Below are 22,139 nucleotides of genomic sequence, written 5' to 3'. Positions count from 1 at the left end.
CAGCCCTTCTCCAGCCAGTGGCGGCGTGGGATCATCGTCCTTCACCCGCTGCCCTGCCGGGATCGCCACACCGGGACCCCCTGCTGGGGTCTCGATTGCCAAGGCTCGCCGAGAACCGTCCTCGCCGTCGTCCTCTTCGCTCGAGGACGTTCCGATGAGAACCATCCTCTTCGTGGATTCCACCATAGCCTATTTCCCCCTCAAGGATTCGAAAGGAAAAAAAAATAAATTCCTAACAACCCTACAATAAATTTTGATTTAAAGCTTTCGTGACTGCAGTAATTCATATTCTTAGCTCTTTCGGTAAAGTCACGTTGAAGGGAAACAATAAAATACATATAAAACAATAAAAAATTATCACGACGTTTCGACCATAACACAAACGGTCGTCATCAGGTATGTCGGTTTGCATAAATTTATTTATTTTTAAACGGTGTATTTATTTACTTATAAAAACCGTCAGCGCCACGTGCAGCGATTTGGCAGTTTATTTAGAAGGACTAGTCCATCTATGTTCTGAAAAGAGGAGGGGGGAGACGAAAAATTAATGTATGCAGTCTGAAAGCCACTGTAAGCGTGAACAATCAATTAAGACCTGAAATGGTTTATCAAATCTTTCCAATGATTGCCAAGCCAGAATCCATCTTCTCGGTTGAAATTGTCTCTGTGCTTGTATATGTGGATAGCCTCATAAACGAATCTCTCATGGTAGCCAGATAGCTTACAAAGAACCTCTGTCTTGGAAAAGTCAATGTCATGTGAGCCTACTGAATTATAACAATGATCTGCCACGGCCGAGGTGTTGGTCCTACCGTGTTTAAGGTCTGCTTTGTGTTCACGAATGCGGTCCGAGACATGGCGTTTGGTTTCTCCAATGTAACTACTACCACAGAGGCAACTTAGTTTGTAGACACCAGGGTACTGTATGTCCGGAATCACATCTTTTACAGACGGAACCAGATCACGGATTTTATGTAATGTGTTGAGACGGACCTGGATCTTGTGTTTATTCAAAATTTTGGAGATCTTTTTTGTGATCCCCGCAATGTAGGGTAAAGTGATGGTTTTGAAAGGCTCCTCAAGAGGGTCCTTCTTCATGGTTTGAGTGATAGCTTTGCGGATTGTATAGTCGGAGTAACCATTAGCCTTAAGAGCTTGGTGTATGTGCTTGAGTTCACTGCCTATGTGTTCCTGGTCGGATATGCATTGGGCTCTATGATACAGAGTCTTGATGAGAGAATTCTTCTGTGATGGATGGTGGTGGGAATCCGGTTTCAGATAAGCATCCGTATGGGTAGCTTTCCTGTAGACAGAGTGGCTCATTGAACCATCAGGTCTATTTTTAATTAGGACATCCAAAAAAAGGTAGCTTGCCATCTTTTTCGACTTCCATGGTAAATCTGATTCGAAAGGAAAAAAAAATAAATTCCTAACAACCCTACAATAAATTTTGATTTAAAGCTTTCGTGACTGCAGTAATTCATATTCTTAGCTCTTTCGGTAAAGTCACGTTGAAGGGAAACAATAAAATACATATAAAACAATAAAAAATTATCACGACGTTTCGACCATAACACAAACGGTCGTCATCAGGTATGTCGGTTTGCATAAATTTATTTATTTTTAAACGGTGTATTTATTTACTTATAAAAACCGTCAGCGCCACGTGCAGCGATTTGGCAGTTTATTTAGAAGGACTAGTCCATCTATGTTCTGAAAAGAGGAGGGGGGAGACGAAAAATTAATGTATGCAGTCTGAAAGCCACTGTAAGCGTGAACAATCAATTAAGACCTGAAATGGTTTATCAAATCTTTCCAATGATTGCCAAGCCAGAATCCATCTTCTCGGTTGAAATTGTCTCTGTGCTTGTATATGTGGATAGCCTCATAAACGAATCTCTCATGGTAGCCAGATAGCTTACAAAGAACCTCTGTCTTGGAAAAGTCAATGTCATGTGAGCCTACTGAATTATAACAATGATCTGCCACGGCCGAGGTGTTGGTCCTACCGTGTTTAAGGTCTGCTTTGTGTTCACGAATGCGGTCCGAGACATGGCGTTTGGTTTCTCCAATGTAACTACTACCACAGAGGCAACTTAGTTTGTAGACACCAGGGTACTGTATGTCCGGAATCACATCTTTTACAGACGGAACCAGATCACGGATTTTATGTAATGTGTTGAGACGGACCTGGATCTTGTGTTTATTCAAAATTTTGGAGATCTTTTTTGTGATCCCCGCAATGTAGGGTAAAGTGATGGTTTTGAAAGGCTCCTCAAGAGGGTCCTTCTTCATGGTTTGAGTGATAGCTTTGCGGATTGTATAGTCGGAGTAACCATTAGCCTTAAGAGCTTGGTGTATGTGCTTGAGTTCACTGCCTATGTGTTCCTGGTCGGATATGCATTGGGCTCTATGATACAGAGTCTTGATGAGAGAATTCTTCTGTGATGGATGGTGGTGGGAATCCGGTTTCAGATAAGCATCCGTATGGGTAGCTTTCCTGTAGACAGAGTGGCTCATTGAACCATCAGGTCTATTTTTAATTAGGACATCCAAAAAAAGGTAGCTTGCCATCTTTTTCGACTTCCATGGTAAATCTGATGGCTGGGTGTATGGAATTGATGTGGTCGAAGAATTGGTCTAGAGCAGGCCGGCCATGTGGCCAGATGACAAAAGTGTCATCCACGTACCTCTTCCATAAGGTTGGGCGCAGAGTGGCAGTCTGGATGGCGTCTGTCTCAAATTTCTCCATGAAAATGTTAGCTATAACCGGAGATAGGGGGGAGCCCATTGGGGTGCCCTCAGTTTGTTTGTAGAAAGTTCCATTCCAAGTGAAGTATGTATTGGTTAAACAGTGTCTCACCAGGGGGGGTACCTCAGTGTTTAGTCCGTGATGAACCAAGTCTTCAATGATTGCGATGGGGTCAGGTACAGGAACTTTGGTGAATAAGGAAACTACATCAAAACTGACAAGCAGGTCGTCTGGGGACAGGGAAATACCCTTGATTGTCGATACCAGGTGAGTAGAATTTCGTACCGCAGAGGTGGTTTTTCCAGTGAAAGGACGCAGGATTTCAGACAAAAAACGAGCCAGTTTGTAGGTGGGGGAGTTGGCTCGTTTTTTGTCTGAAATCCTGCGTCCTTTCACTGGAAAAACCACCTCTGCGGTACAAAATTCTACTCACCTGGTATCGACAATCAAGGGTTTTGATGTAGTTTCCTTATTCAGCAAGGTTCCTGTACCTGACACCATCGCAATCATTGAAGACTTGGTTCATCAAGGACTAAACACTGAGGTACCCCCCCTGGTGAGACACTGTTTAACCAATACATACTTCACTTGGAATGGAACTTTCTACAAACAAACTGAGGGCACCCCAATGGGCTCCCCCCTATCTCCGGTTATAGCTAACATTTTCATGGAGAAATTTGAGACAGACGCCATCCAGACTGCCACTCTGTGCCCAACCTTATGGAAGAGGTACGTGGATGACACTTTTGTCATCTGGCCACATGGCCGGCCTGCTCTAGACCAATTCTTCGACCACATCAATTCCATACACCCAGCCATCAGATTTACCATGGAAGTCGAAAAAGATGGCAAGCTACCTTTTTCGGATGTCCTAATTAAAAAGAGACCTGATGGTTCAATGAGCCACTCTGTCTACAGGAAAGCTACCCATACGGATGCTTATCTGAAACCGGATTCCCACCACCATCCATCACAGAAGAATTCTCTCATCAAGACTCTGTATCATAGAGCCCAATGCATATCCGACCAGGAACACATAGGCAGTGAACTCAAGCACATACACCAAGCTCTTAAGGCTAATGGTTACTCCGACTATACAATCCGCAAAGCTATCATTCAAACCATGAAGAAGGACCCTCTTGAGGAGCCTTTCAAAACCATCACTTTACCCTACATTGCGGGGATCACAAAAAAGATCTCCAAAATCTTGAATAAACACAAGATCCAGGTCCGTTTCAACACATTACATAAAATCCGTGATCTGGTTCCGTCTGTAAAAGATGTGATTCCGGACATACAATACCCTGGTGTCTACAAACTAAGTTGCCTCTGTGGTAGTAGTTACATTGGAGAAACCAAACGCCATGTCTCGGACCGCATTCGTGAACACAAAGCAGACCTTAAACACGGTAGGACCAACACCTCGGCCGTAGCAGACCATTGTTATAATTCAGTAGGCTCACATGACATTGACTTTTCCAAGACAGAGGTTCTTTGTAAGCTATCTGGCTACCATGAGAGATTCGTTCATGAGGCTATCCACATATACAAGCACAGAGACAATTTCAACCGAGAAGATGGATTCTGGCTTGGCAATCATTGGAAAGATTTGATAAACCATTTCAGGTCTTAATTGATTGTTCACGCTTACAGTGGCTTTCAGACAGCATACATTAATTTTTTGTCTCCCCCCTCCTCTTTTCAGAATATAGATGGACTAGTCCTTCTAAATAAACTGCCAAATCGCTGCGCGTGGCGCTGACGGTTTTTATAAGTAAATAAATACACCGTTTAAAAATAAATAAATTTATGCAAACCGACACACCTCATGACGACCGTTTGTGTTATGGTCGAAACGTGAGAATTTTTTTATTGTTTTAGATATTTTATTATTTTATTGTTTTCCTTCAACGTGACTTTACCGAAAGAGCTAAGTATATAACCCTACAATATATAAAAAAGAAAATTGTCGTTAACACTCCTGACACCAAATGTAGTGTGCTAATTCACAGACACTAGTAGGAGGTACTCTCTCTCTCCCTTTTATTCCACCCTTCACAACCTTAGGGGATAACCACCGGGTCAGCACGACGAGTTCTACTCCAGATCGCAGCAGCCCCGACTATGAGTCGGAGCTTGCCTTATATCCTGAACAGCGTGGCCAGGCTCCGCACTCGGCCCCGTACTCCTCTGGATGCCCCAGATGGCTCCATGCAACTGGTAGAACGGGCTGTTACCCCTAATTCTATTGTCTACCAATCTTTCAGCAACACGCGCTCCAGTAACTCATTGCACATCACTACACACACATACATGCGGGGCGCTCACCAATACATCACAACTCCCCACACAACATTGTGCTAACCACTGCGCCACCGCTCCACACACACAGTGCACAGCCTAATGCTCCATCGCTCCAAACACATTGCGATAGCCACTGAACCACCACTCCCCACACAAACACAGTGCGCTAACCACTGCACTACCACTCCGCACACACAGGATGCTTACCACTGCACCGCTGCTCCCCACAGACACAGTGCACTTATCACTGCACCACTGCTCCCCACACACATACAGTGCACCAACCACTGCGCAACCACTCTCCACACACACACGCGCAGTGCACTAAACACTGCGCCACCGCTCACACACACGCAGTGTACTAATCACTGTGTCACCATTCCCCACACACACACAAAGTGCCCTAATGCACTACCGCTCCCCACACACGCACACAGGACGCTTACCACTGCGCCACTGCTCCACCCACACACACAGTGTGCTAACCACTGCGGCACCACTCCCCCCACACACACACAGTGTGCTAACTACTGCGCCACCACTCCCCCCACACACACAGTACGCTAACCACTACGCCACCACTCCCCCCACACACACAGTACGCTAACCACTGCACCACCATTCCCCAATGTAAACACACACAATGAGCTAACCACTGCCCTACTGCTCCCCATACACACACAGGGCGCTAACCACTGTACCGCAGCAACCCTCACACAGAGTGTGCAAGCTACTACACCAACGCTGTCACACACACAGTGCTTTAAGCAATGTTCCTCCGCTCCCCACACACATACACACGTGGTGCGCCAACCACTGCATCACGACTCCCGACACACGCAGTTTACTTACCACTGCGCCACCGCTCCCACACACACACACCCTGCACTAACCACTGCGCCACCACTCTCCCATACAAACACACACGCGGTGCGCTAACTCCTGCGCCACCGCTCCCCACACGCAGGCACGTGGTGCAATAACCACTACACCACAACTCCCCACACACAGTGTGCTAACCACTACGCCACTGCTCCCCACACACACACACAATGCGGTAACTACTACACCACCGCTCCACACACACACGTGCACTAACCACCGCACCACCACTCCCCACACACACACACGGTGCACCAACCGCCATTAAGTGGCGGTGACGTCACCACGACGCTTGTACCAGGCCATGTGCACCTTGAGGCCACGTGAAGTGTCGAACGCACGGGCAGGAGGTCACGGGGCAGACCCAAGTGCCACGGGTCGACTGACTAAGACAGGGGTCGGGAACCTATGGCTCGCGAGCCAGATGTGGCTCTTTTGATGATTGCATATGGCTCGCAGATAAAACAAAATATTCTCACTTGTTTTAATCCATCCATCGATTTTTCACTGCGCATGTCCTGTTCAGGGCTGCAGGAGCAATTGTCCATTATTTTAATTGGATGATACTGGCCTACGTTTGCCGTTGCTGGGTAAAACAGGTAAACACCCCCTTTTGAATCAGTCTGAGACTGCGTCTGCTCGGTCATTAGCTCAAAGCTAACCCTTCGACGAAGAAGATGGCGAAAAGAAAAAAAGACGACGAGTATCGTACATTTCAGGACGAATGGACCGAAGAATTCGCCTTTGTGGAGAGAGCGGGTTCTGCGGTGTGTCTAATTTGCAATGACAAAATTACATCGTTGAAACGGTCGAATGTAAAGCGGCACTTCGACACGCGCCACGCTACCTTTGCATCAAAATACCCTGCGGGAGACAGCAGAAAGAAAGCGTGCCAAGAGCTTCTGAGCAGGGTGCAAGCTAGCCAGCAGCAACTCCGCGTATGGACCCGGCAAGGTGACTATAATTCGGCTAGCTTTGCTGGTTCTTTAGCAATAGTGAGGAACGGAAAACCATTCACAGATGGCGAGTATGCTAAAACGTTCATGCTGGATGTAGCCAATGAACTTTTTGATGATCTTCCGAACAAAGACAAGATAATCAAACGGATACAAGACATGCCTCTGTCGGCAAGAACTGTTCATGATCGTACCATCGTGATGGCAAACAAAGTGGAGGAAACGCAAGTGAAGGACATAAATGCAGCGCCGTTCTTTTCTCTGGCTTTGGATGAGTCAACAGACGTGAGCCATTTGTCGCAGTTCAGCGTGATTGCAAGATATGCTGTTGGTGACACACTGCGTGAAGAAAGTCTTGCTGTTCTGCCATTAAAAGGGTCCACAAGAGGTGAGGATTTATTCAAGTATTTCATGGAGTTTGCTCAAGAAAAAAGTCTACCTATGGATAAACTTCTCTCAGTGTGTACTGATGGTGCTCCGTGTATGGTGGGGAAAAACAAAGGATTTGTGGCGCTTCTCCGTGAACATGAAAATAGACCCATCCTAAGTTTCCATTGCATTATACACCAGGAGGCACTTTGTGCTCAGATGTGTGACAGGCAGTTTGGCGAAGTGATGTCGCTGGTCATTCGTGTGATCAACTTTATTGTTGCCCGAGCCTTAAATGATCACCAGTTTAAAACACTGCTGGATGAAGTTGTAAATAACTATCCTGGTCTGCTTTTGCACAGCAATGTGCGTTGGTTGTCAAGAGGGAAGGTGCTTAGCCGTTTTGCGGCTTGCCTGAACGAAATCCGGACTTTCCTTGAAATGAAAGGCGTCGGGCATCCTGAGCTAGCCGACACCGAGTGGCTCCTCAAGTTTTACTATCTCGTAGATCTGACTGAACATCTGAACCAGCTCAACGTGAAAATGCAAGGCATTGGAAATACAGTGTTATCCCTTCAACAAGCTGTATTTGCTTTTGAAAACAAGCTGGAGCTTTTCATCACGGATCTTGAAACAGGTCGTTTACTACATTTTGAAAAACTGAGCCAATTTAAAGATGCATGCACAGCAAGTGAGCCCATTCAAAACCTTGATCTCCACCAGCTAGCTGGCTGCACATCCAGTCTCCTACAGTCCTTCAAAGCACGCTTTGGAGAATTTCGTGAGCACACTCGTCTTTTTAAGTTCATCACCCATCCAAACGAGTGTTCACTGAACACAGCCGACCTGAATTAAATCCCTGGTGTCTCCGTCAGAGATTTTGAAGCAGAAGTGGCTGACCTGAAGGCCTCAGACATGTGGGTGAATAAGTTCAAGTCACTGAATGAAGATTTGGAAAGAATCACACGACAGAAAGCGGAGTTGGCGAGCAAGCACATGTGGACAGAAATGAAAAAACTCCAACCCGAAGACCAGCTGATTCTCAAAACTTGGAACGCGCTTCCTGTCACATACCACACACTGCAGCGTGTGAGTATTGCTGTATTGACCATGTTTGGATCTACGTATGCATGTGAGCAGTCATTCTCACATCTTAAAAACATCAAGTCCAACCTACGATCACGTTTAACGGATGAAAGCCTCAACGCTTGCATGAAGCTTAACATCACCAAGTACCAACCCGACTACAAAGACATCAGCAAATTCATGCAGCACCAGAAGTCGCATTAATGGTGAGTGTTATAACAACATTATTTAAAAGAATAAATTCAGAGGCTTATTATACTGACATTTCGTTGAATTCACTTTTAAAATATATTATATGGCTCTCACTGAAATAAATTTCCAAATTTTTTGCTTTCATGGCTCTCTTAGTCAAAAAGGTTCCCGACCCCTGGACTAAGATGACCGAGATGACTGGCTGATGCACCACCTGTGCCCCCTACTGTGCCAACCTGCTGTGCTTTAGCCACCCGGCGCTCCGCTCGTTGTTGTGAGCGTCGCTCCTCCGCCCTTCGTTGTTGTTGGAGGGCGACTATCTCCAACTGCCCAGTAGCGTCCTTCACGAGCCTCCTCCACAGAGGCCGATCTTGACACCGCTGGTACCAGTCATCGGCAAGTCCACTCAGCTCCACGTCCTCCTGTACCACATCACTCCATCTCTTCTCTAGCCTGTGCCGCGCCCGTTTAGCCCCCTCGATCCGGCCGAACAAAAGCTGTTTCGGCATGCGGTGGTTGGGCATGCGGGCTACATGACCCAGCCAACGCAACCTTGCCTGCCGGAGGAGCTCACCGATGGGACCTTGCCCAGATCTTTCAGAGATTTGTGAGCTCCTCACACAATCCAGCCTGGTTAAACCCAGGAAGGATCGTAGGCAGGCTAGCCTAAATGTTTCTAACCGGCGAAGATGTTCCATTAGGGGGGTCCACGTTTCGCAAGCGTAGAGAAGGGAGAGAATGACCGTGGCCGAGAAGACCTGAAGCTTAGTGCGGAGCGACAGACCAGGTAGCTTCCACACAGTGTTACGCAACCGATGAAAATATATTGCCGCTCGACTGATTCGGAGTGAGACCTCTGCTGTTAAATTGGAGCCAGTCATAAGAAAACTGCCCAGGTATGGGAAACTCTCCACTCTCTCCACAACCGCCCCATCACCGATTGGGAGTTGTGGAGGTGGAGTGTCTGATGGTACAAAATACCCAGGCAGGTGGTTAGTTTTGGTGGGGCTGATGGTAAGAGCCCATCTCTTAGTGGCATGCTCCAGTCTCAGCAGCAGCGTCTCCAACTCCTCCTCTGAATGAGCAGCTATTACCAAATCATCGGCATACATAACGTGTTTAAGCAATAGGGAGCCATCCCTTGACCGCACCCGGGCATCGATCAGCCTCCAATTATATCGGTGCCATATGGAGATTCCCTCGGTACAGCTATTGAAGGCTTCAAGAACTACGTGGTCAAAATAGATGTTAAATAATGTGGGAGCCAGAGGACATCCCTGTCGCACCCCAAGGTGTACAGGGAATGGCTCCGACTCCCGGCCACGTAGTATTACCCGGGCCTGCTCACCATCATGAAGGTCCTTAATGATCGTGAGCAGAGGGTCAGGTACTCCAAAAGCACAACAACCCAGAGCCCAGGCCTACTGATGGTATCATAGGCCTTGACTAGGTCAATAAAGCAGAGATGTAGGTCTTGCTGGAATTCCGTACACCTCTGCTGTAGCAGACGGACAGAAAATATGGCATCTGTGCAGGACCGCCCTTTCCTGAAACCGCATTGGGGCTCCGCAAGCCTCTCGTCAGCGTTCCTGGCAAGGCGATGTTGAATAATCCTTGCCAGGACCTTTCCCGGCACACTGAGGAGTGAGATGCCCCTGTAGTTGTTACAGTCTGTGCGGTCCCCCTTCTTAAAGAGGGGGACCACCAGGGCATCCTTCCAATCCTGCGGAACCCGTCCAGTGGTCCAGACTGTTGTTATGATGTCATGTAGGGCAGTCTGTGCACAAACGCCACCCTCCCTCAGCATTTCGCTTGGGAGATCATCTCTGCCCGCTGCCTTTCCTGGTCTCAGACTCCGGATCGCCTTCAGTACTTCAACAGAGGCACTTCAGCCAGCCACTCACAGGGGGTGACTTCTTCCAATATTTGAGGCACCGCAGCCTCAGCAGGGTCATCCTCACTTTGTGCCACGATGTTTTCCCTGGCTGAGGTATTTTCCCTCCCCCAGGACCTCACAGAAATGCTCAGCAAATCTGCAAATCTGTTTCTGGAAGTCGGTGATTGGATCACTGTTATTTCCCCTAATGATGGTAATAGGTGTGGCACTGCAGGTTACTTTTTTGATGGAGTTAAATAGAGATTTGTGATCACGGGCCACTGAGGCAGACTCCATCTCCTCAGCAACCCGCGACCACCACCCATCCTTGCAGCGCCTCACAGCTCTCCGAACCTCCGAGCGAAGGCTGCGGTAAGCCTCCTCATTCTCTGACGTGGGATTCTGTAGCCGGTGACAGTGGGCCTGTCGCTTTTTCTCAACCATCCTGAACACCTCCTCTGTCAGCCAGAGTCTCTGGGGAGGTCTGGACCGCATATCCAAAGCAGCCATTGATGCTGCATGAGTCACAGTCCTAAACCTCGCCCATTTACCCTCGACATCAGGAGTGGGGGACGATGCCAACCCCAGCCGCAAGCGATGATGAAATTCTCGCTTGCAACTTTCATCAGATAACTGAGACCAGGCCACTTTAGGTTGGAATGGGGTCCTGGGTGTACACCCACCACCGGAGTGGAAGAATGGCAGGCACATCTTACAGATGACTAGTCGATGGTCAGAGGGCAGATCAGCTCCACCGTAGGTCCTGGTGTCAAGGACATGGGCTCGCATCCGCTGGTCCGTCACTATTTAGTCCAGCAGATGTTCTTGCTTGGACCCGGCCAGCATCCATGTTGTGTGGATGCGCCGATGCCGGAACAGCGTGTTGGTAATTACAAGCCCATGGGCTGCACAAAAATCTAGCAGCCTCCTACCGTTGTTATTGAGCTGATCTGACCCATGCCTTCCAATCACTCCAGACCAGGTTCCAGTATCATGACCAACTCGGGCATTAAAGTCACCCAACAAGGTAACTCTATCCCGAGGGGCCACTTTAGCTAGAAACTGACAGGAGGTCATAGAAGGCATCCGACTCATCGGCCTTGCCTGCATCCCTCCACGGATGTTCGTCTTCGGTGGGGGCATAAGTAACCACGACCACCACTCCTCGCCTCCAGTTGATGGGAAGGCGAGCCCAAAGTAGCCTGGGGCTTACAGCTTCCCACACCTCACCGCCACGCTCCCATGCCCCCTTCATTATTTTGTTCAGAAGAAGAGCCACTCCCTGTTGTTTGACAGTCTCCTGCCCCGAGTATAGGACTGTCCACCCCTCAGTGGCAGGAGCCAGAGCCGGTCCACCGGACCTCCTGAATACCACAGAGATCCAGGCGGTGCTGGTCCAGCTCCCGATAGAAGAGTGGCAGCCTCTCCTCCACAGTGATCGTTCAAACATTCCGTGTGGCAGATCTGTCATGGCTTTTTGTTGTTTCTGGAGGAGCCCCGAGGGTAAAGATTCAATCTCCTGGCTCCCTAAAATGTGGTTTGGCCAGGAGACGTCACAGACGCCTGTCCCCCCAGGGCCTCCGGCACAAGCTTGTTAATTAAAATTTTCGGTCGTAGTTTAGTGGTAGTTAATTGAAGGTGTAGGGGTTACCAGCCCCTCGCACCCATCCAGAGCCACTGCACCGCTGCTCCCCACACACACAAACATGTGGTGCGCTAACGACTACATTACCACTCCCCACACACGCAGTGTACTAACCACTGCGCCACCGCTCCAAACAGACACAGGCACGCGGGGCAATAACCACAACTCCCCACACACACGAAGTGCACTAACCATTGTGCCACGGCTAACACACACGATGTGCTTACCACTGTGCAACCGCTCCCCACACGCACACAGTGCGCTAATCACTGCACCACCACTCCCCCAAACACACAGTGCGCTAACCACTGCACCACGGCAACCTCCCCCACACACGGAGACAGTGTGCTAACGACTACCTCACCACTCCCACACACAATGCGCTAACCACTGCACCACCGCTTCCCACACACACACACGGTGCGCTAACCACTACACCATAATTCTCCACATCCACACTGCGCTAACCACTACACCACCGCTTCCCATACACAGTGCACGAACCACTGAACCACCACTCCCCACATACACAGTGCGCTAACCACTGAACCACCACTCCCTACAGACACAGTTCGCTAACCACTGCACCATCACTCGCCACACAGACAGTGCGCTATCCATTGCGCCACCACTCCCCCAAACAAACACACAGTGCGCTAACTGCTGCGCCACCGCTCCCCACACGCACAGTGTGCTAACCACTGCTCCACCGCTCCCCACACACAGGCACGTGGTGCAATAACCACTACACCACAACGCCCCACACAGTGTGCTAACCACTGCGCCTCCGTTCCCCACACACACGAAGTGAGATAAACCACTTCACCACCAATCCCCACACACACACACTGTGCTTACTACACCACTGATCCCAACACACACACCATGCGCTAACCACTGCACTACCGCTCCCCACACAGGACGCTTACCACTGCGCCACTGCTCCCCACAAACGCAGTGTACTTACCACTGCATCACTGCACCCCACACACACAGTGCGCTAGCTAACCACTGCACCACCCATCCCCCATAAAAACACACTGCGCTCACTACTGCGCCACCACTTCCCACACACGCACACAGTGCGCTTGCCACTGCACCACCGCTTCCCACACACACACGCACACACAATGCGCTAACCACTGCACCACCGCTCCCCCCCACGCACACACAGAGGGCCCTAACCACTGCACCACGGCAACCCCCTCCACACACGGAGACAGTGTACTAACTACTACCTCACCACTCCCACACACACAGTAAGCGAACCACTGCGCAACTGCTCCCCACAAACACACCCTGCACTAACCACTGCGCCACCACTCTCCCATACAAACACACAGTGCGCTAACTACTGCACCACCGCTCCCCACACACAATGCGCCAACCACTGCACCACTGCTCCCCACACACACACGCGGTACGCTAACCACAACACCACAACTCTCCACACACACAATGCGCTAACCACTCCACCACCGCTCTCCACACAATGCGCCAACCACTGCACCACTGCTCCCCACACACACACGCGGTACGCTAACCACAACACAACTCTCCACACACACAATGCGCTAACCACTCCACCACCGCTCTCCACACAATGCGCCAACCACTGCTCCCCACACACACACGCGGTACGCTAACCACAACACCACAACTCTCCACACACACAATGCGCTAACCACTCCACCACCGCTCTCCACACATTGCACTAACGACTCCACCACCAATACCAATACCCGCCATGAAGTGACGGCGACGTCACCACGGCGCCTGTGCCAGGCCACATGCACTTTAAGGCCATTTGGAGTGTCGAAGGCTCATTTAAAGGTCACGGGACAGACCCAGGTGCCATGGGTTGACCGAGATGACTGGCCGATACACCACATCTGCCCTCTACTGTGCCAACTTGCTGCATTTTAGGTGCCCAGCGCTCCGCTCGTTTTTGTGTCGCTCCTCTGCCCTCCGTTGTTGTTGCAGGACGACTGCCTCCAACTGACCAGTAGCATCCTACACGGGCCTCCTCCACAGAGGCCAATCTTGACACCGCTGGTACCAGTCTTCGGCAAGTGCATCCAACTCAACATCATCCGTTCCCCATCAGTCCATCTCTTCTACAGCCCATGTCGTGCCCGTTTAGCCTCCTCTATCTGACCAAACAGAAGCTGCTTGAGCATGCGGTTTTGGGCATACGGGTTATATGAACCAGCCAACGCAGCCTGGCCTGCCGGAGGAGCTCACTGATGGGAATGTGTCCGGATCTTTCAAGGGTTTGTGAGCTCCTTATACAATCCAGCTTGGTTAAACCCAGGATGGATCCGTAGGCAGGCCAGCCTGAATGTTTCGAACCGGCGCAAATGTTCACGTTTCACAAATACTGTATAAAGAAGGAAAGGCACCACTGGCCGAGAAGACCCGAAGCTGCGTGTGGAGCAACAGACCAGGTAGCTTCCATACAGCATTACCCAACTGATGAAAATATAATGCCGCTCGACTGATTCGGAATGAGACCTCTGCTGTCAAACCACACCCACTCACCCAACCACAGGTTAGGCATGTGGGCTGCATGACCCAGCCAACGTAGCCTGGCCTACCGGAGGAGCTCACCGTGTCCAAATCACACAGTACACGTACTTACTACACATCAAGAAAAGTATCACCCAAATACGGTCTTCATTTGTTCTACCCTATATACTCACAATTACACACGCATACTCATACATACATACCGACACACACAGTTACACGTGTAGTGGGTACTGATGGAGACTCAGCCTACACTGGAGGCAACACGTTTATTTGAAACAATAACGACAACACAAGGTCCCTAACAGAAGGGGGTAACGGCCCCCTTCACCTGATACCCTGGGAGGTACAGCCTTCGGGCTAGCATGCCCTAATCACTGGGACCACTCTCTATAACACACTAAGGGAGGCTAGCCTGACCCAACCCAGCCAAGGTCCTCGGGTGCCGATCACTGGCCCACACGGCCCCGGCCCTGATAAGGACTTCGGGTCCGGGGGTTCCAAGGGTCCTATTCTCGGCTGGCTCTTCGGGTCTTCGGCTTGACGACTGGCAAAACCTAATAATAGGGTTTTTCCCCTTTTTTCTGGCAACAAAACTGAAACCTTTTTACAAGGATTCATGTCTGCATTAACCACAATACCTGCAGTCAAAACGCAAACAAAAAACTTACTATAATCTTAGCTCTTTCGGTAAAGTCACGTTGAAGGGAAACAATAAAATAATAAAATATATATAAAACAATAAAAATTCTCACGTTTCGACCATAACACAAACGGTCGTCTTCAGGTGTGTCGGTTTGCATAAATTTATTTATTTTTAAACAGTGTAGTTATTTATTTTAAAAAACGTTAGCGCCACGCGCAGCGATTTGGCAGTTTATTTAGGACTAGTCCATCTATGTTCTGAAAAGAGGAGGGGGGAGACGAAAAATGTATGTATGCTGTCTGAAAGCCACTGTAAGCGTGAACAATCAATTAAGACCTGAAATGGTTTATGAAATCTTTCCAATGATTGCTAAGCCAGAATCCATCTTCTCGGTTGAAATTGTCTCTGTGCTTGTATATGTGGATAGCCTCATGAACTAATCTCTCATGGTAGCCAGATGGCTTACAAAGAACCTCTGTCTTGGAAAAGTCAATGTCATGTGAGCCTACTGAATTATAACAATGATCTGCCACGGCCAAGGTGTTGGTCCTACCGTGTTTAAGGTCTGCTGTGTTCACGAATGCGATCCGAGACATGGCGTTTGGTTTCTCCAATGTAACTACTACCACAGAGGCAACTTAGTTTGTAGACACCAGGGTACTGTATGTCCGGAATCACATCTTTTACAGACGGAACCAGATCACGGATTTTATGTAATGTGTTGAAACGGACCTGGATCTTGTGTTTATTCAAGATTTTGGAGATCTTTGTTCTGATCCCCACAATGTAGGGTAAAGTGAATGTTTTGAAAGGCACCTTAAGAGGGTCCTTCTTCATGGTTTGAGTGATAGCTTTGCGGATTGTATAGTCGGAGTAACCATTAGCCTTAAGAGCTTGGTGTACGTGCTTGAGTTCACTGCCTACGTGTTCCTGGTCGGATATGCATTGGGCTCTATGATACAGAGTCTTGCTGAGAGAATTCTTCTGTGATGGATGGTGGTGGGAATCCGGTTTCAGATAAGCATCTGTATGGGTAGCTTTCCTGTAGACAGAGTGGCTCATTTAACCATCAGGTCTCTTTTTAATTTTGACATCCAAAAAAGGTAGCTTGCCATCTTTTTCGACTTCCATGGTAAATCTGATGGCTGGGTGTATGGAATTGATGTGGTCGAAGAATTAGTCTAGAGCAGGCCGGCCATGTGGCCAGATGACAAGTGTCATCCACGTACCTCTTCCATAAGGTTGGGCGAAGAGTGGCAGTCTGGATGGTGTCAGTCTAAAATTTCTCCATGAAAATGTTAGCTATAACCGGAGATAGGGCACCCCAATGGGCTCCCCCCTCAATTTGTAGAAAGTTACATTCCAAGTGAAGTATGTATTGGTTAAACAGTGTCTCACCAGGGGGGGTACCTCAGTGTTTAGTCCTTGATGAACCAAGTCTTCAATGATTGCGATGGTGTCAGGTACAGGAACCTTGGTGAATAAGGAAACTACATCAAAACTAAATTTTGATTTAAAGCTTTCGTGACTGCAGTAATTCATATTCTTAGTTCTTTCGGTAAAGTCACGTTGAAGGGAAACAATAAAATAATAAAATATATATAAAATAAAAATTCTCACGACGTTTCGACCATAACACAAACGGTCGTCTTCAGGTGTGTCGGTTTGCATAAATTTATTTATTTTTCAACAGTGTATTTATTTATTTTTAAAAAAACGTTAGCACCACGCGCAGCGATTTGGCAGTTTATTTAGGACTAGTCCATCTATGTTCTGAAAAGAGGAGGGGGGAGACGAATTTTTTTTTAATGTATGCTGTCTGAAAGCCACTGTAAGCGTGAACAATCAATTAAGACCTGAAATGGTTTATCAAATCTTTCCAATGATTGCTAAGGCAGAATCCACCTTCTCGGTTGAAATTGTCTCTGTGCTTGTATGTGGATAGCCTCATGAACGAATCTCTCATGGTAGCCAGATGGCTTACAAAGAACCTCTGTATTGGAGAAGTCAATGTCATGTGAGCCTACTGACTTATAACAATGATCTGCCATGGCCGAGGTGTTGGTCCTACCTTATTTAAGGTCTGCATTGTTATAATTCAGTAGGCTCACATGACATTGACTTTTCCAAGACAGAGGTCCTTTGTAAGCCATCTGGCTACCATGAGAGATTCGTTCATGAGGCTATCCACATATACAAGCACAGAGACAATTTCAACCGAGAAGATGGATTCTGGCTTAGCAATCATTGGAAAGATTTGATAAACCATTTCAGGTCTTAATTGATTGTTCACGCTTACAGTGGCTTTCAGACAGCATACATACATTTTTCGTCTCCCCCCTCCTCTTTTCAGAACATAGATGGACTAGTCCTAAATAAACTGCCAAATCGCTGCGCGTGGCGCTAACGTTTTTTAAATAAATAAATACACAGTTTAAAAATAAATAAATTAATGCAAACCGACACACCTGCTGACGACCGTTTATGTTATGGTCGAATCGTCGTGAATTTTTTTTATTGTTTTATATATTTTTTATTATTTAATTGTTTCCCTTCAACGTGACTTACCGAAAGAGCTAAGAATATGAATTACTGCAGTCACGAAAGCTTTGAATAAAAAAAAAACTTACTATGATAATCTATGCATTGTCCTTGAAATTGATTGGTCCACACCAAAGGACGGCTTTCTTTTGAGCCTCGACCCAATTGATGACGCCAAAAGGCATACAGCTCAAAGACAATGCACTATAAAAGTAATGAGGGCTCGGGGTTAAGCATCTACATCATTAGACCTCCTTTGCCAGAAAAAAGGGGAAAAACCCTATTATTACATTTTGATACTGGCAAAGGTGGTCTAATGATGTAGACTTGCGAACCCGTTCAGAGGTCCGCTTTATATACGGTTCCCAGGGTCACTCCGCCCCTGGCCACGCCCACTCTAGAACCTTTTGGAGGGACTTGGACTATTGCGTAATCCCCCAGCCCGCACTGGGGGCCTGGGGTGTGGTTCCTCCGGTTCCCAACCACCCTCTGGGTTCCCTGGCCTAACTACGTTACTCGTTACTTAGTACAGGCCGGACTCGCTGTTTCCCCCTGTTGACTCATGGCTTGCGCTACACCCAGTCAGTCGTGGTGACGGCGTATCACGCTAACAATACCAACTACACATGTATACTCATACATACACACACTTACACATGTATTTGCATACATACAACAGACACGCACACAAATGTACATACAAAGACAAAGATCATACATGCATACACACACACGTAACAGACAAAGAGCCCCCGTATTGCGTTGACAGAATGTTGGGACAAGTGTTATTAGCAAGTAGCACCTACAAAGGCCGGGACGGCACACGAGGTGGGTGGTTTGGCCAGCACCACACCCGGTCGCCTTTGTCTCCCCAGTACTGATGCTTCATTGAAAGTTTGAGTCGACTAAATATATGCTGTGCCTCTTATTGTGGTCGGGAGCAGGGATTCAAACTCGGTCCGCCGGGTCTATAGAGCAGCGTGCTCACCGCTACAATGACAAACACACAAAACAAAGGTTCCCAGTGTAGCTTTAACAAACTTGTGGCAAATGCTGTTCGCGAGCACCTATGAAGGCTGGCACAGCATACGAGGGGTGGTGGATAGTCAGCACCATGCCCAGCCACCTTTGTCTCCCTCGTGGCGATGTTTACTACACACCGCACCAGGTACTAATTTGAGGCCGAGTGTACCTAGGGGAGGCCCACAACTGGTTCAGATAATCGTCACCGGTGTTTGTTAGCCGTGAGCAGGAATCAAACTTGGGTAGCCACTTTTGTAGCGCAGCTCCTCACAAACACACACACACGCGCACACACACATTCACTCCCAGCGCGAGGCTGACTCATTACATCTCGCGAAGCATCGTTAAACTCAACAAAATAGTTCCGCAGTTCAGTTTGCAAGTGCGAGTTCGCGTTTTAAGCCGATGTTAAAATAGGGAAATCAGGGAAGCTGGTTCGTAAGTGCGGGCGTTCGTAAGTCGAGGACTACGTGTACATACACACCTCTCACCTGTGTATATTCACCGGCAGGACACACACACCAGACACCGTTACCACTGCTCAGACACAGGCAAACCCCGACCACCAACGTTGCATGCACATATCAGCCTCCTATTTATAATAAACCGCTCCCAATTTCGGGCCAATGGCCTCCTCCACTCGTCCTCCTGCTCAACGCGAGGAAGAGACACGAGGAAGAGAATAATTAGTAAACGCGAGGAAGAGACAGGACTAATTACGCGTGCTGGCAGCCTAATTGACCACGCACGAGGGAGTTAATTAATGCGGATGGGGGGGGGTACTAAGCGGTCCTAAATTGGCCAATTATGTCTCCTACACAACTTGTCAAGGCTAGCTTAGCCCGTGTTTTCACCAACAGATGGAAAAACACACGGGGAAAGAAAGTGCAGGCGCAGCCCTGCAATATATATAAACGCCTAACCTTATCTGTGACTAGCTTTACTACCCGGCTTCGCCCGGGGCTTGGATTCTTGTCTTGGATTAATGTAATATTCCCTAATATTTCGGTGGAAAACCCTGAAAAAAAAGTGATGCTTGCAAGGAAGAAAAAATGCGAAACAAATCAATTTAACTAAATCGGATGTTTTTCACTCAAGGAAATTTAACCTTAACCAGGCAACTTGGGAAGAGAATTACGTGGCGAGCTGAGATTTGTCGCGTTCCCTTAGAAACTCCAGACAGCATAAGCTGTGCAAATTTCATGACGTCAGAACTCAGCGTGCGAGAGCTTTTGCTGCTTCACACAAATGTATTTTCTGCTTTATATTTAAGAGCGAGCTGAAAATATTCGCGTTGACTTAGAAAATCGAGACAGCGATGCTGCGCATTTGTGCGGGATACACGGCCTACGCGGAGGGTGGGGGGGATGCGTGACGTCAGCAGGCACACTGCGTAACGCTGCCGCATGCAGGTGACATCACAGATGTGACGTCACCGTTCACTTGCCGTGCAAAATATATGCAAATTGCGCCCCCCCCCCCAAATACAAAGTCTATTTTTATACGTTTTGCATTGTGTACAGTCTGGAAGTTACCCACATGCCAAATTTCAAGTTTGTTGCATGTCGGGAAGTATGCTAAACATTTCGTTGGAATCGATCTGCAGAACGAGGAGATTCGGTGTTGATTCCCAGAATCGACTTGGCCCCCACCGATACGACTTTGCCATTTGTTTAGCAAAATTGATGACAGTAAGTGATGATGAATATATTGAATGGATGGGGAATGAGTGAGAACCATATGAGAATATGAAGAGGGAAAAGTAGTGGTGGCAGATATGAGGTGGAGATTAAGGGGTTGTTGGGTGAACTAGGGAAAATAAGTGAGTTTTGAGTGTGGAGCGGAAACTAGTGAGCGAAGGTAATTGTTTAATGTGGAGAGGAAGTTTGTTCCAGTTGTAGAGTCGTGCTTCGTAATGTCCTGTGGGATTCTAGACTCAGACAGAGACCAGGGTTGAATATTCAGGGCTGCTTGCCGATTATTCACACCAACATCCACACTCTTTGTTCCGTCGCGGGTACTCACTATCCCTTAGCCCTCTCTTCCGACTCCCTCGACCTGGCTACCTCATACACTTCCACCCGGAGCCTCCTTTGTCTCTCCGGCCCAAGAGCCTTTCTACTTGCTACCTGGCTCCTCTCTCTCTCTCCCTGACTCTCCTTGTCTCTGACCCCTCCACTTCCGTCCAGGTTCCCCGTTTATCCCCTTAGCCCGGGCTCCTCCCTTTTACCTGGCTCTCCTCCTTCTACCTGGCTTCCCCACTAGCAAACGTCCCACTCTTTCTACTTACCGTCCTCTCTAGTCCTTCTGGCACTCCCCTTTTTGCTTGGCCCCCTTCCCGCAGTTGCCCCTCATTGGGTCCCCGCAGTACTCCTCTACATCCCCCCCCCCCGCCCCCCCCCCGTGACGAAATTCCAGCCGTCCCGGCTGTTAACGTTATTTCGCGGAACACATGAACGACCCCGTACAACAAGTAGCCAACCTAACAACAAGAAGAATAACGATGCGGAACACTGAATGGTAACGTAAGTACGTGAAGGAGCCGGATGGCCCGTGCAGAGGGCCATGGCCTGTCGCAGAGCACACCGCTTGTGCCAACAGTGCCACGTCGAGCGGTCGGGTGCAGGAAGGTGCTCAACGGAGCACCCTGCTCCTGGACCTCGTTCTCGAGGCTGGTCTGTCTCCTTGAGTCGGAGCCTGGTCGAGCGGTGGCATTGCGGTCCTGCGAGACTGCTCTCCCTCTGGCAGAGGCGCAGGCGGTTCCACAGGAACTAGGTGCCGCAGTCCTGCAGGTGGAGGAGAAGAAGCACCCTGACGCACAGCGTCTCGACACCCCCGACCCAGCTCGTCGGACACATCAGACACTCCCCATTCCGGGATTGGGGATAAATCAACTGAACAAGGCACACCTCTTCAAACAAGAGGGGTGCACAATCCAATGGCGCCGACCGAATTGGATGCGCACGCACTGTGGTCGCCAGACCTCTACAACCTCCACGGGACCCTGCCACGGCTGATATAATTTATGGGACGTCCCCAGGGGCACCTGCGGGCAATGAAGCCAGGCTTTATCACCAACCCCCCACAGAGTTCCAACCCCCCGGTGTATCGTCAACCTCATTTGCCACTTGCCGGCTGGCCGAATTACTTGCCACGGCCTCGCGTGCCTCCCGCAACCTGTCAAGCGTAACCCGCATGGGGGAAGGCACCGCGGATCTCTAACCAGACGAGCCCAAGCCTAATTGGACATGCATTGGGGATTCTGGTTCCCTGCAGTACATAAAAAAATGGAGAGAATCCCGTGGAAGCATGAGGGGCCAACCTGTATGCTGCAAGGA

At 48.7% G+C, this 22,139-nt stretch overlaps 1 protein-coding gene across 1 annotated transcript in view; it reads right to left on the bottom strand.

The window, feature by feature from the left end:
- The window catches only part of LOC116946515 (uncharacterized), a 61,946-nt gene that overhangs the window by 34,826 nt on the left and 4,981 nt on the right, over positions 1–22,139 (bottom strand). Inside the window, exon 4 of the mRNA XM_032961481.2 lies at positions 19,293–21,587. The gene's annotated coding sequence lies outside the window, so the exon portion shown is untranslated. The remainder of the gene's footprint in view (positions 1–19,292; positions 21,588–22,139) is intronic.

The sequence above is a fragment of the Petromyzon marinus genome, chromosome 27 (genome assembly GCF_048934315.1).
Source record: "Petromyzon marinus isolate PM22_M1 ecotype Great Lakes invasive population chromosome 27, UKy_Petmar_22M1.pri1.0, whole genome shotgun sequence".
In the NCBI taxonomy this organism is placed as follows: Eukaryota; Metazoa; Chordata; class Hyperoartia; order Petromyzontiformes; family Petromyzontidae; genus Petromyzon; species Petromyzon marinus.
This window is presented reverse-complemented; position numbering and strand designations above follow the sequence as displayed.